Here is a 13,691-nt window from a genome sequence, read left to right as displayed (position 1 = left end):
TGGGAGGCTGTTTAACCAATGCCATGTTGGTCCTTTCAGCTTTAGAGGGAGGTATTTAATGGTAAGGAGATCATCTCCATGAGCCATGTGAATGCGGACAAGAAAATCTTTGATCCATACGGCGGGATCCGTCGTTCCATCGTATTGCTCGATGTTCACGGGTTTGAACCCCTCCGGAAATTGGTCCTGCATTACCTCATCGGTAAAGCACATGGAGTGTGCAGCACCTCCGGACCGGGCGACATCGCAATGGCGTTCGGATGACATCTATGTTCGGTGCTGACCCCAGACTTGGTTAGGTTTGTCGTGCTAGGCTTGATGGCCGTCATCTCATGTGGGGGCACGTCCTCTCGATCCATAGATTGATATGGTCTGGCCGGCTCTATTGGTCAGGTACTGACGTAGGTCGTACGTGTAGCTCGGAGCCGCTGTCTCCCTGCCTCTATTGCGAGGGGGCGCGGGCTGGTGTTCGACATAATTATCCATTTTGTCCCGTCCACGTGGTGGTCGGTCCAGTTGATCAGCCTGATTATATTTTGACAGTATTGGCTCAAGGGCCTCGTCGTCGAATTGTGCCAGTAGCCTGCGCTTGGGATAACTCTTAGTTTGGTGCTCAAAGCCATATCCTTCATCGGCGGCTAGGACCTTAGTCCATCTGTCGTTGAGCGTATCCTGCTCAGCTTGAATCTGTTGTTGTTTCTCTTTCAGGCTCCGTGCGGTGGAGATGAGCCATCGCTTGAAGCGTTCTTGTTCGAGGGGTTCCTCTGGGATGATGAAATCTTCATTACCGAGGCTAACATCCTCTTCGGAGACAGGTAAGTAATTACTATCTTCCGAATCCTTGTGATCGGCGAGTTCTTCGGGGCTGTATTGACCTTCTTCCCTTTCATCATACTCAAATACAGGCTCAACGGGGTGGTCGGGGTCTTCGGCATTGTCCGGAGTGTCATTATCTCCGGTGCCGGTATTGCTTCCCCTTTCTCGATGCGATCGTTAGCGGCGCCGCAAACGCCGGCATTTTGGTGGCTCATCGACGGGCTTATCCTCATATGGATCTTGAGTGCCATCGTCGTCCTTCTTCTCAGGCGTGTCCACCATGTATACATCGTAAGTAGAAGTGGCCGTCCAACGCCCAGTGACATGCGGTTTTTGACCTGGTTCAGCTTCGACATCGTCGTCCATGCCATCGATGTCTTCGGAGGCGTAGTCTAGCATGTCGGTTAAATCCTCGAAAGTGTCTATTAAGTGGGTGGTGGGTGGGACGTAAAATTCCCTACTCTTAGCCCCCAGTTCAAGCTGGGTGTAGTTCGGAGGTGATACTTCCGTGATGGCGAGAGATTGTATTAAGTCCAGTGTTTCATTTAAGAGCGAAAGCTGGACAGACGTCTGAGGATCTGCGGAGCTACGCTCGGTGACAACCACTTGGCTGAGCCCGAGGGACACAGACCTTGAGAGTTCGGAGGTGGTGTCTAGAGGTGAGTTCGGCTTCCCGATGACGGGAAGAGTCCCATTTGACTCCGGGTCCACGGACGGCATGGTCGCATCTGGGTTTCCGGCTTGAAGCTCCGTGATGCGAGAGAGTCCGGCGGGGTTCATCCTCCCATCTTTGGATGAAGTGGTCCATCCCGGATCTAAGGCCGAGGCAGACACGAGCGTCGACCCTTGGACGGGATCTGATAGTAGATCCGAAGGGCCTCTTTCATATGGGTGGGGAGCGGCGGCCGAGGCCGAGAACCCCTCAAAGATCAGGTCTCCTCGGATATCAGCGATGTAGTTCAAGCTTCCAAACTTGATCTAGTGACCAGGGGCGTAGCTGTCGACCTGCTCAAGGTGACCGGTCGAGTTGGCATATAGCATGAAGCCGCCAAACAGAAAGAGTTAGCCAGGGAGAAAGGTCTCCCCGGACAAAACGGAACTCTCAATGAAAGCACCAGTGTTGGTGTCAAAACCGACAGATCTTGGGTAGGGGGTCCAAAGCTGTGTGTCTAAGGATTGATGGTAACAAGGGACAATGGGGACATGATGTTTACCCTAGTTCGGGCCCTCTTAAAGGAGGTAAAACCCTACATCCTGCTTGATTGTATTCGGTATGTATAAGGGTTACAAGAGTTGATCTACCTCGAGATCGTAATGGCTAAACCCTAGCTGTCTAGCCTATGATTATTCTGATAGCCTCTATAGACTAAACCCCTCCGGTTTATATACACATCGGAGGGGCCTAGGGTTATACAGAGTCGGCTTGCAGAAGAAGGAAACATTATACGTGGACACCAAACTTGCCTTTCTATGCACATAGGAGTCCTACCCGGACACGGGGGATAGCCTTCTGCTTTATCTTCACGGCCCATCAGTCCGGCCCATATCAAATAGACCGGACACCCGAGGACCCCCTAATCCAGGATTCCCTCAATATGGTCAAGACATGATGTGATATACGTTATTGTATGAGATGATCATTTTTTGTAAAATTTATCGGCAACCGGCAGGAACCTTATGGTTGTCTCTTTATTGTATGAAATGCAAACGCCATGTAATTGCTTTACTTTATCACTATGCGTTACCGATAGTTGTAGAAGCAATAGTTGGCGAGACGACCACGACACTATGATGGATATCAAGGTGTCGATCCCATGACAATGGAGATCGTGACGATGCTTTGGAGATGGAGAACCAAAGCACAAGATGATGATGGCCATATCATGTCACATATTTTGATTGCATGTGATGTTTTATGCATCTTATTTTGCTTAGTACGGCGGTAGCATTATAAGATGATCCCTTAACTAAAATTTCAAGGTATAAGTGTTCTCCCTGAGTATGCACCGTTGCGAAAGTTCGTCGTGTTGAGAGACCACGTGATGATCGGGTGTGATAGACTCTACGTTCACATACAATGGGTGCAAGACAGTTTTGCACATGCCGAATACTCGGGTTAAACTTGACGAGCCTGGCATGTACAGACATGGCATCGGAACACTGGAGACCGAAAGGTCGAACATGAATCATATAATAGATATGATCAACATTGGTCACTTGAACAATTCATGAAATAATATTGAAGGAAGTGAGATTTCACATATAAATATACTATCTTGGACATCTTCTATGATTGTGAGCCCCGTTAATTATTTTCAAACTTGAGAAAATTAGTTGAAGTTGGACAAGAAAGACAACGTAATCAGTTATGTTTGGGTATATTTGCATAGAAGTTATATTGTTAAGGATCCTCTAACATGTGGTGCTTGCTTAGGATCTTTTGCTAGCCAAAATTTTGTACTAAATAGAGATACTACTTGTGCATCCAAAACCCTTAAACCCAGTTTCAGCCATGAGTTTCCACCATATCTACCTATGGATTGAATAAGATCCTTCAAGTAAGTTGTCATCGGTGAAAAAATCAATAAAAATTGCTCCTAAATATGTATGATCTTTTATTGTAAGGAAAAATAAGCGTTGTATGAACTTGTGGTGGTAAAGAAATAAAAGCGACGGACTGCATAATAAAGGTTGCTATCACAAAGGGCAATACAACATGATGTTCCTTTGCATTAAGGGTTTGCACATCCAACATTTAAAAGCGCATGACAACCTCTGATTCCCTCTGCGAAGGGCCTATCTTTTACTTTCATGTATTTACTTTTATGCAAGAGTCAATAGTATCCCTTCCTATTTCAACCTCAATTATTCTTTAGTTGGCAAGCATCTGTGGTGGTGAAAGATCCAAGCATATATGGCATTCAAATATATTTGATCATGAATTATTATTGTTGACAATTATCTTTATGATAAATAAGTTGGGAGGCGAAACATTAAGCCCGTATCTTTCTCTGTGTTCGATGGATGCTATTTGTTCTAAAAATAAGCTTTGAGTGTTAACAATCATGGAAGACTAGCTATATGATAGTTGAGTGTGTGGGATTTGCTAAATCAAAGCTCTTACATAGAACCTTCCTGAAAATAAGATGAATTACAATTGTTTGATGACTAAGAACATGGTTTGTTAGTTTTCAAGAAACTTTATGGTCTATACTTTAACATGTGAATAGCTTGCTACTTGATCATGAACAGTTTTATGAGATGAGCTACTGTTTATGATAAAAAATAATGTTATAAAAAGTGATTGGAATTATCATTGATCAAACTTGTGCACTTGCTAGCATTCACACTTCATAAATTATTTCTTTTATCATTTACCTGCTCGAGGACGAGCAGGAATTAAGCTTGGGGATGCTGATACGTCTCCGACGTATCTATAATTTATGAAGTATTCATGCCATGTTTTGCAACAATTCCATATGATTTTGGTATGATTTGATTAGAACTAACCCGGACTGACGCTATTTTCAGCAGAACTACCATGGTGTCGTTTTTTGTGCAGAATTAAAAGTTCTTGGAATGTGCTGAAAATTTACGGAGAATATTTTTGGAAAATATAAAAATACTGGAGCGAAAAGATACCAGAGAGGAGTCCTGGGGTAACCACAAGGGTGGGTGCACCCCCTCCCCCCTAGGGCGCCCCCCTACCTTGTTATCGCCTCGTGGGCCCCCTTGACTTGTCCCTGATATAATCCTAGATCGGGAGTTCCGCCGCCGTAAGCCTTTGTGGCCACCAAAAATCAATCTAGGCCCTCTCTGGCACCCTGCCAGAGGGGGCCATCATCACTAGAGGCCATGGAGGAGGATCCTGGAGGGGGCCATCATCGCGATGGAGGCCAAGGACCAGAGGGAGAACCTCTCCCCATCTAGGGGGAGGCCATGGAGGAGTAATCACAAGGGGGAGAACCTCTCCCCCTCTCTTTCGGTGGCGCCGGAGTGCCACCGGGGGAACCATCGCCGCGGTGATCTGTAGGATTGAAAGTATGTCTAGAGGGGGGTGATTAGACTACTTGACCAAATAAAATCTAGCCTTTCCCAATTTTAATTCTTGGCAGATTTTAGGAACTGAGCACAAGTCAAGCAATCAACCTACACATGCAATTTTAAGAGTATAGCAGTGGAATGTAAAACAATTGCATATGAAGGTAAAGGGAGGAGTTTGGAGGGAGCCAATGCAATGTAGACACGGAGATTTTTTATCCGTGGTTCCGATAGGTGGTGCTATCGTACATCCACGTTGATGGAGACTTCAACCCACGAAGGGTAACGGTTGCGCGAGTCCACGGAGGGCTCCACCCACGAAGGGTCCACGAAGAAGCAACCTTTTCTATCCCACCATGGCCATCGCCCACGAAGGACTTGCCTCACTAGGGTAGATCTTCACAAAGTAGGCGATCTCCTTACCCGTGCAAACTCCTTGGTTCAACTCCACAATCTTGACGGAGGTTCCCAAGTGACACCTAACCAATCTAGGAGACACCACTCTCCAAAAGGTAATAGATGGTGTGTTGATGATGAACTCCTTGCTCTTGTGCTTCAAATGATAGTCTCCCCAACACTCAACTCTCTCTCATAGGATTGGATTTGGTAGAAAGATGATTTGAGTGGAAAGCAACTTGGGGAAGGCTAGAGATCAAGATTTATATGGTTGGAATGGAATATGTTGACCTCAACACAAGTGTAGGTGGTTCTCTCTCAGAAAATGTATGTTGGAAGTGTAGGCACGTTCTGATGGATCTCTCGACGAATGAAGAGTGGGTGGAGGGGTATATATAGCCTCCACAAAAAATCTAACCGTTACACACAAATCACCAAACTCGGCGGGACCGAATGTCAACTCGGTGGGACTGATTCCATTAGGGTTAGGGCATAACGTAATCTCGGTGATACCGATTACACAAACTCGGTGCAACCGATTTTCGTAATAAGCAAACAAAGAGTTGGTCAGGCAAACTCGGTGGGACTGATTCGCTCATCTTGGTTAGACCAAAACATTACGAAGGGGAAACAGAGAGTTTACATTGAAATCTCGGTGGGACTGATCGCTCATCTTGGTTGGACCGAAACGTTACGAAGGGAAACCGAGAGGTTGCAATCCCATCTCGGTGAGACCGAGATCCCTATCAGTGAGACCGAAGTGACTAGGGTTTGTGGCAGTGGCTATGTCAAGTGAATTCGGTGGCACTGGATAGGAATTTTCGGTGAGGCCAAGTTTGACTTTTGGTTTGGGACATATGTGGATATGAGAAAGTGGTTGAGGATTTTCGGAGCATATCACTAAGCATTTTGAGAAAGCAAGCCATTAAGCAACACCTCATCCCCTCTTAATAGTATTGGCTTTTCCTATGGACTCAATGTGATCTTGGATCACTAAAAGTAAAATGTAGAGTCTTGTGCTTTGAGCTTGAGCCAATCTTTTGTCCTTAGCATTTTGAGGGGTCCACTTTCTAATCCATGCCATGCCAATCATCGAGCTTTCCTGAAATATTTATCTTAAGATTGTATTAGCTCAATGAGCTATATGTTGTTAGGAATTACGAAAACCACCCAGGGATAGTTGCACTTTCAGTCTCCCCCTTTTTGGTAATTGATGACAACATATAGATCAAAGCTTCGACAAATAATGATAAGATTAAAAACATCGTCGCTTTGAGAAGTATGTGATAAGCAAGAGCTCCCCCTAAATTTGTGCATTATTTAAAATTTGCTTTTGAATGCAAATGCACAATCGATTAGGATCATGGGTTACTCTTAGATGTCACATACATCTTGGTGGAGCGCTCAAAATGATAGAAATTAAAAGCATGCACCCATCACCAAGCAAGTGAATGATCATATATGAGATATAAAAGATAGTATCATCCAAACAAGCATTAAGGTAGTAAATGATCAAACACATGATCATACAAGTATCTCACAAGGACATAAAGTATCTCACACAAGCACACAATCAAAAATTCAACCAAAAGCAAAGAAGCAAAGCACTCTCTCGAAGCCTATGATCTATACATATTTCTCGCCCTTTGGCAACAAGTTACCAAAAAGTTCAAATATGGATAGTGCTATGCGTCTCTCAGGCTTGGTCTTCGGGAGGTGGTGTAGAGAGAACTCCAAGGATGAAGGCATCTGTTGATGGTTGGAGCTGGTGGAGTGGCTGCTGGAGGTGGCACTGGAGCTGTAGCTGCTCGTGTTGATGCTCTAGCTCTAGAATCTCTCACTGGCACTGCAGCAGACCTCTGTCCTCTAGGCACTCGCTCAAATGCATCAGTAGTAGCCTTGCCTCTCTTCTCTTTTGCTTCCTCCTGAAGCTGCTCAACTGCTGTTTGAATCTCAGTTACCTTCAGATCAAGATCATAAAATTTGGTTTCTATGATCCTCTCCAAGCTCTCCTGGTTTTGAGTCAGGGTGGCCAAGCCCTTCTCAATCCTCAGTGTCGACTGGATCAGATATGCAAGTTGATCTTGCTTGCTCTTCAGGAAAACTTGAGATGCCTCTTCAACACTTGGCATCTTGGCAGCTTTCTCAGCCTTCGCTTTGGCTCTCTTTTCCTGTGCTTGAACGGATGTGGGGTCTTCCTCATTCATCACAACAGTGTTGTCTTCAAAATCAGGATGCAAAGGAAGGTGCTCCTTATCCAATAGATATGTTCCTGTGCCCATTTTAGAGTTGGTGAGCTCCTGAATGTGTGGAGCATACCCACAGCTTCTCTTCTGGTCAGCAGCTGTCCTTTTGATTGTCTCTACAATCAAACGGATAACCTTGAACTTTTGAGGGACATCAAAAAGCTGGAGCGGGTTGATAGAATGCCCTCTGATCATCTTGTGATCTCCTGACCTGGGTAGCAATGTGTGCCTTAGGATCCAATTGATGGTAGGCAGACCAGACAACAAGAAGTGTACTGATCCAAGCTTATGTGTCTCCAACGCTTTATCTGGGATCTCCTTGTACATGTTTGCCATGGAGTTGTGGTATTTCTTCTTGGTGGCATACACATCCAAGTCATCTTCATGTTCTTCAGGGGCATTGATCAGCTTGGCCCACTCCTCAACTGTGGATTGGTACCTTGTACCCTCAGAGATCCAAACTATCCTTCCATCTGGATAAAAGTGGGCAGTGGAGTAAAACTGCATGATCAGCTCATCATTCCATTTAGTGAGCTTCTGTCCAACAAACTCATCTACTCCACATGCCTTGAAGCTGTCATAAACACCTGGATAGTGATCTTCATTTTCCTTGATGAATTCCCAATCAACCCATCTCATGTCACAAACAATGGGCTTCTTGTCAAGCAAAATAGTTTCATAGAAGTCTTGTTGTTCCTTTGTGTGAAACCTGTAATCAACTGTTGTCCTTCTCCTCACAGCATAGGTATCAGACTGTCTCCACAATCTTAGTCCAACATCCTTTCTGATATGCATGTCTTCTGCCACTGGATGAGCATCATTATGGTCAGGAATCTTGGGCTTCAACTTCCTCAAAACAAGTGAATCATCATCTTCTTCTTCTTCAGCATTAGGCACTGGGGCCTTGTTCTTTTCCTCAGCAGGTATACTTTTGGTGTTCCTCTTGGGTTTTGGAGGCTTCTGAGCTGGAGCTTTGGGGCAGACTTGGGCTTAGATGGAGCAGCCCCTACCTTTATAGCATCTCCCATAAGCTTTTGAGCTTTGGGTGTTGGTGCAACATCCTCTTCCTCTTCCTATTCTTCTTCAGATAGATCTCTCATCATGGAGGACTTGCCAAGAACTTTTGCTGTAGTGGATCTTGCCCTCTTATTTTTTTGGCCATCACCTGCTGCTTCACCATCATCTGATTCTATGGTGAATTTCATTATTTCTCCTGTTGCTACCTTCCTTGGCTTTGACATTGGGATCCTCCTTGCTGGTGCCTTCTTATTCAGTTCTGGCTTTGTTGCAGCAGCTGTGCCATACTCCTTCTTCAGCACCTTCTTCTTGGAGCTTACTTCCTCCTCAGTGGCAACATAATCCTCATCCACAGATTCTGAGGTTCTCTTCTTCCTAGACCTGGTGGCTGCCTTTGGCAAGTTGCTGGGAGTGCTTCTGCTGCCATCATCATAAGTGCTTGAGGGATCTATACCCTCACTCATCTGCACCTGTTCCTCTGACCTGTTCTGACTGTCACTTTGATCAGACATGTCTGGAAACTTACTGATAGCAGACCCTGTGAATAGATATAGATGAGGTACAGTGGATGAGCATCACAAAGTGCAGAGTTTTGCAAAACAGATGACTTAAAAACTTAGTTTTAGTTCTTCACAGAAAGCATTTCGGATCTACCGATTTGTAAACTCGGTGATACCGACACAGCTTTTGGAACCTAAACTAGTGAACTCGGTCAGACCGAGTCACAGTTCGGTGGCACCGAGGCTGCTAGGGTTTCATAGAGAATCGAACTCGGTCACACCGATTTGTAGTTTTCGGTTAGACTGAAAGTGCAAGTGCGATGGCCTAAGCCAAATCGGTGAGACCGATTTCTACAACTCAGTCGGTCCGAGATGAGTTCTGCAGAGACCTAACCCTAAATTTTCAAATCAAACCTGACCTAAGGGATGTTTTCAGTGGATAGAGTGTTTCCATACGTGGTGATGATCATGGCAGAGCAATGTGCTATGAATCAGAGGTAAAAGAATAGCACAAAGGATCGAACTCGTACCCTAGTTCGGCGGAGTTCGCTACGGCGGCAACAGAGGGGCAGAATTCCGTTGACGGTGATGGAAACCAGCGGCGGGAGGTCGCTGGCGGCGAGAAGACAATCCGGAGACTCGAGGCGGCAGAGCAGGATACGCGCGGGCTGAGAGGTTTTGAAGAAATTTCCAAAGTCTCACCCGTGGGTTTATATATCCCGACCCTGTTGGTGTAACCGAGTGGAACAACTCGGTGGCACTGAGATGCAGAATCGCAAGCGGTTGCTGCAACTCGGTGTGACCAAAAATTTCAAATCGATTGCACCGAGATGGAAAACCTAGATCAACTTAGTGATCCTGGTGTGACCGAAATGGATGTCTCGGTCATACCGAAATGCACAAAGCGGTTATGGAAGTTTAAGTCTATGACGAATCGGGGACTCCGAGTGCTCCTCACACACGGTGGTTCGAATCTGACTTGATCAAACTTTGTGATGTAGCATGAATAGAGTTTGAGACGAGAAAAGCATAGATAGCTAGAGTGAGTTCTTAGGCATTCTTGTCCATTCATTTGGCAAAGGAGAAAAAGCCAAACAATCAAAGCAACAAATGGATGTCCTCGAATGAGTAAAATATGCATCCAACATGCTCACACAATAAAATGACAAATGAAATATGTGACAAAGCATGCACAAACACTCTAGCATCTATCAAGTAATTCGGCGATGACTAGGTCATCTATATATGAGTATATTGACTTAGGAGTCAAATGAGAACATTTGATCATAGGTCATACTTATCGTTTAAGCACAAGTGGGGTTGCCACTTTTACATAAAGCATTGTTGTACTCACATCATTAGAGTTGCTTTAGCTCAATTGATTAGAGTAAAGCTCCCCCTAGATGTGATATCCCCCCTAAGAGGGATGAACTAACCTTGGGTTTTGTCGATGATGACTTCATGTAGGTGTTGAAGATGTGGGTGCTCAATGTTGATGTAGATCATTCGAAGCAATTCCTTGGAGTGAGTTGCACTTTCAATACCTACACAGGTTAGTCCCACAAGGAAAAAACAAGGATATCCATAGACATAGAGTGATGTTCACATAGGATGATGTCCATGAAAGCATTAGGTTACCTTGTCCCTTGTCTTACCAACAAGAGGGTTTGTGACTCCTTGAACTAGTGCAAGATATGGAAGTTGTTTTCACTTGTCCTTGCCAAGATGATAAGAGTGAAGTATGTTGGCGGAGTCACCCTCAAGAACTCTCTAGTTCTTCTTCTTAGGGATCCACACCATCTTGATGGGAATCCTTGGAGTTGTAGTCATACTTGATGAAGTGGAACTTGATGTAGTCTTGGGAACCCACTTGACCAAGGCCTTAGGAGCTTCTTCAAATGCATCAATCTCCTCTTGAAGCTTGTCCTTGCCTTTTAGCTTGTGGTCTTGTGGTGGAAGATCATCTTGAGCTTGTGTTCCTTGGAAAGAAGTAGGATCATACTTCTCTTGTTGAGGAACAAACTTCGTCTTGGGGTATTGATCTTCTTCCCACTCAACTCCATTGGCATTGAACTTTCGTTCAAAACCAACACCTTGATTCTTCTGGTGTCTTCCTTGCTTGCGTACAATTTCCTCAAATTGCTTACTTCCGGCAAGACTCTTGTAAACACCTTTCTCTATAATTCCCTTCAATAAGCTATTTTCTTGCTCAAGTGTAACTTGGCTAAGAGAATCATTAGTGGAATCAAGAGAACTACTAGAAACAACAACATTGGATTTAGCATGATTGTTGTTACTACTAGAGGAAGAATCTTTCTTGTTCTTGTTGCTAGATTTAACTTGTGGCATGTAAGTAGACAAGAGTAAACACTTGGCAATGTAAGAAGAACTTTTCTTGCGAAGATCATCATTGATTGCTTTTAAGAACTCATGGTCTTGCTCAAGGTTGAGCTTTTCAAAGCGTAGCTTCTCATGAGTCTTTAAAAGTTCTCGATGATCTTCCAAGGTAGTTTCATGAGCTAACTTAAGAGTGTTTAGTTCTTTAGTTAGACGCTCAATCTCCTCCTTATCATCGTCAGTCGTTTTATCTTGATTATCATGATTAATATCAAGTTCATCATAGTTTTCATAACTAGAGTTGTCAACAAGTAAATCATCATCTCCTAGCAAATCATCTTCATCACTATTGAAATCAACATACTCGTGGTGTGTTACCTTTGGACCTTTGGGCATGAAGCATCTTCCAATTCCTTCATTTGGTGAGTCAAATATGTCGTAGGAGTTGGTTGACACAAGAGCTAGACCGGAAACACCTTCATCTTGAGTATATTCGGAGTCGGAGTGATAACTTCTTTCGGAGTGATGGTCGGAGTCGGAGCCGGATACCCATTCACCAACATGAGCTTGATGTCTTCTTTTTATGTAGCTCTTTGATGTTTTGTCCTTCCTTTCCGAATCCTTGCTTCTCCGAGAGGGTCTTCGTTCATAATGATCATCTCTACTCCTTCTCTCTCTTGGCAGTGATTCTTCTCTTCTACTTCTTCTTTTGGGAGAATCTTCTCTTCTTTTGTAGGGAGCCGTACACTCATTGGATTAGTGTCCGGGTCTTCCACAATTGTAGCAATTTCGTTCACGACTTGAAGATCTCTTGTCATTGTAGGACCTTGACTTGGAGCTTCTTTCCTTGCTTCTACTCTTGTAGAACTTGTTGAAGTTCTTCATCATTAGGCTCAATTCTTCATTGAAGGTTTGTTTCTCACTTGATGATGTGGGAGCTTCACATGAGGCTTTGTAAGCACCACTTGACTTGTTGTGGAGCTCATCCTTATCCTTAAGTGACATCTCATGAGCAACAATTCTTCCAATGACTTCCGTTGGCTTGAGATCTTTGTAATTGGGCATCATTTGGATCAATGTGCACATGGTACATATTTTCCATCCAAGTCTCTTAGGATCTTCTTGATGATGAATCTATCGGTCATCTCTTCACTTCCTAAGCCGGCAATCTCATTTCTGATGAGAGCAAGCCTAGAGTACATTTCAGTGACACCTTCACCATCCTTCATTTTGAACTTGTCAAGTTGACTTTGAAGCACATCCAATTTGGATTCCTTGACAGAGTCGGTACCTTCGTGCATATCAATCAAAGTATCCAAAATTTCCTCTGCATTCTCAAGACGGCTGATTTTGTTGAATTCTTAGGGGCACAATCCGTTGAAGAGAATATCACAAGCTTGAGCATTGTATTGCAGCATCTTCAACTCTTCCGCGGTAGCTTCACGATTCGGTTCTCTCCCATCAAAGAATTAACCTTGCAAGCCAATACACACAATAGCCCAAACGGCGGGGTTATGTCCAAGAATATGCATTTTCATCTTATGCTTCCAACTAGCAAAATTAGTACCATCAAAGTAAGGACCTCTACGGTGGTAATTTCCCTCGCTAGACGCCATACTCTCCTAGGTTGTGAAACCAAGGCTATGATCACCAAAGGCTATGGAAATCAAAGCAAATGGAGACCAAAGCTCTGATACCACTTGTAGGATCAAAAGTATGTCTAGAGGGGGTGATTAGACTACTTGACCAAATAAAAATATAGCCTTTTCCCAATTTTAAGTCTTGGCAGATTTTAGCAACTGAGCACAAGTCAAGCAATCAACCTACACATGCAATTCTAAGAGTATAGCAGCGGAATGTAAAACAATTGCACATGAAGGTAAAGGGAGGAGTTTGGAGGGAGCAAATGTAATGTAGACACGGAGATTTTTTATCCGTGGTTCCGATAGGTGGTGCTATCGTACATCCACGTTGATGGAGACTTGAACCCACGAAGGGTAACGGTTGCGCGAGTCCACGGAGGACTCCACCCATGAAGGGTCCACGAAGAAGCAACCTTGTCTATCCGACCATGGCCGTCGCCCATGAAGGACTTGCCTCACTAGGGTAGATCTTCACGAAGTAGGCGATCTCCTTTCCCGTACAAACTCCTTGGTTCAACTCCACAATCTTGACGGAGGCTTCCAAGTGACACCTAACCAATCTAGGAGACACCACTCTCCAAAAGGTAATAGATGGTGTGTTGATGATGAACTCCTTGCTCTTGTGCTTCAAATGATAGTCTCCCCAACACTCAACTCTCTCTCATAGGATTGGATTTGGTAGAAAGATGATTTGA

This window comes from Aegilops tauschii, chromosome 7 (genome assembly GCF_002575655.3).
Source record: "Aegilops tauschii subsp. strangulata cultivar AL8/78 chromosome 7, Aet v6.0, whole genome shotgun sequence".
Lineage (NCBI taxonomy): Eukaryota > Viridiplantae > Streptophyta > Magnoliopsida > Poales > Poaceae > Aegilops > Aegilops tauschii.
Note: the sequence above shows the minus strand (reverse complement) of the source record.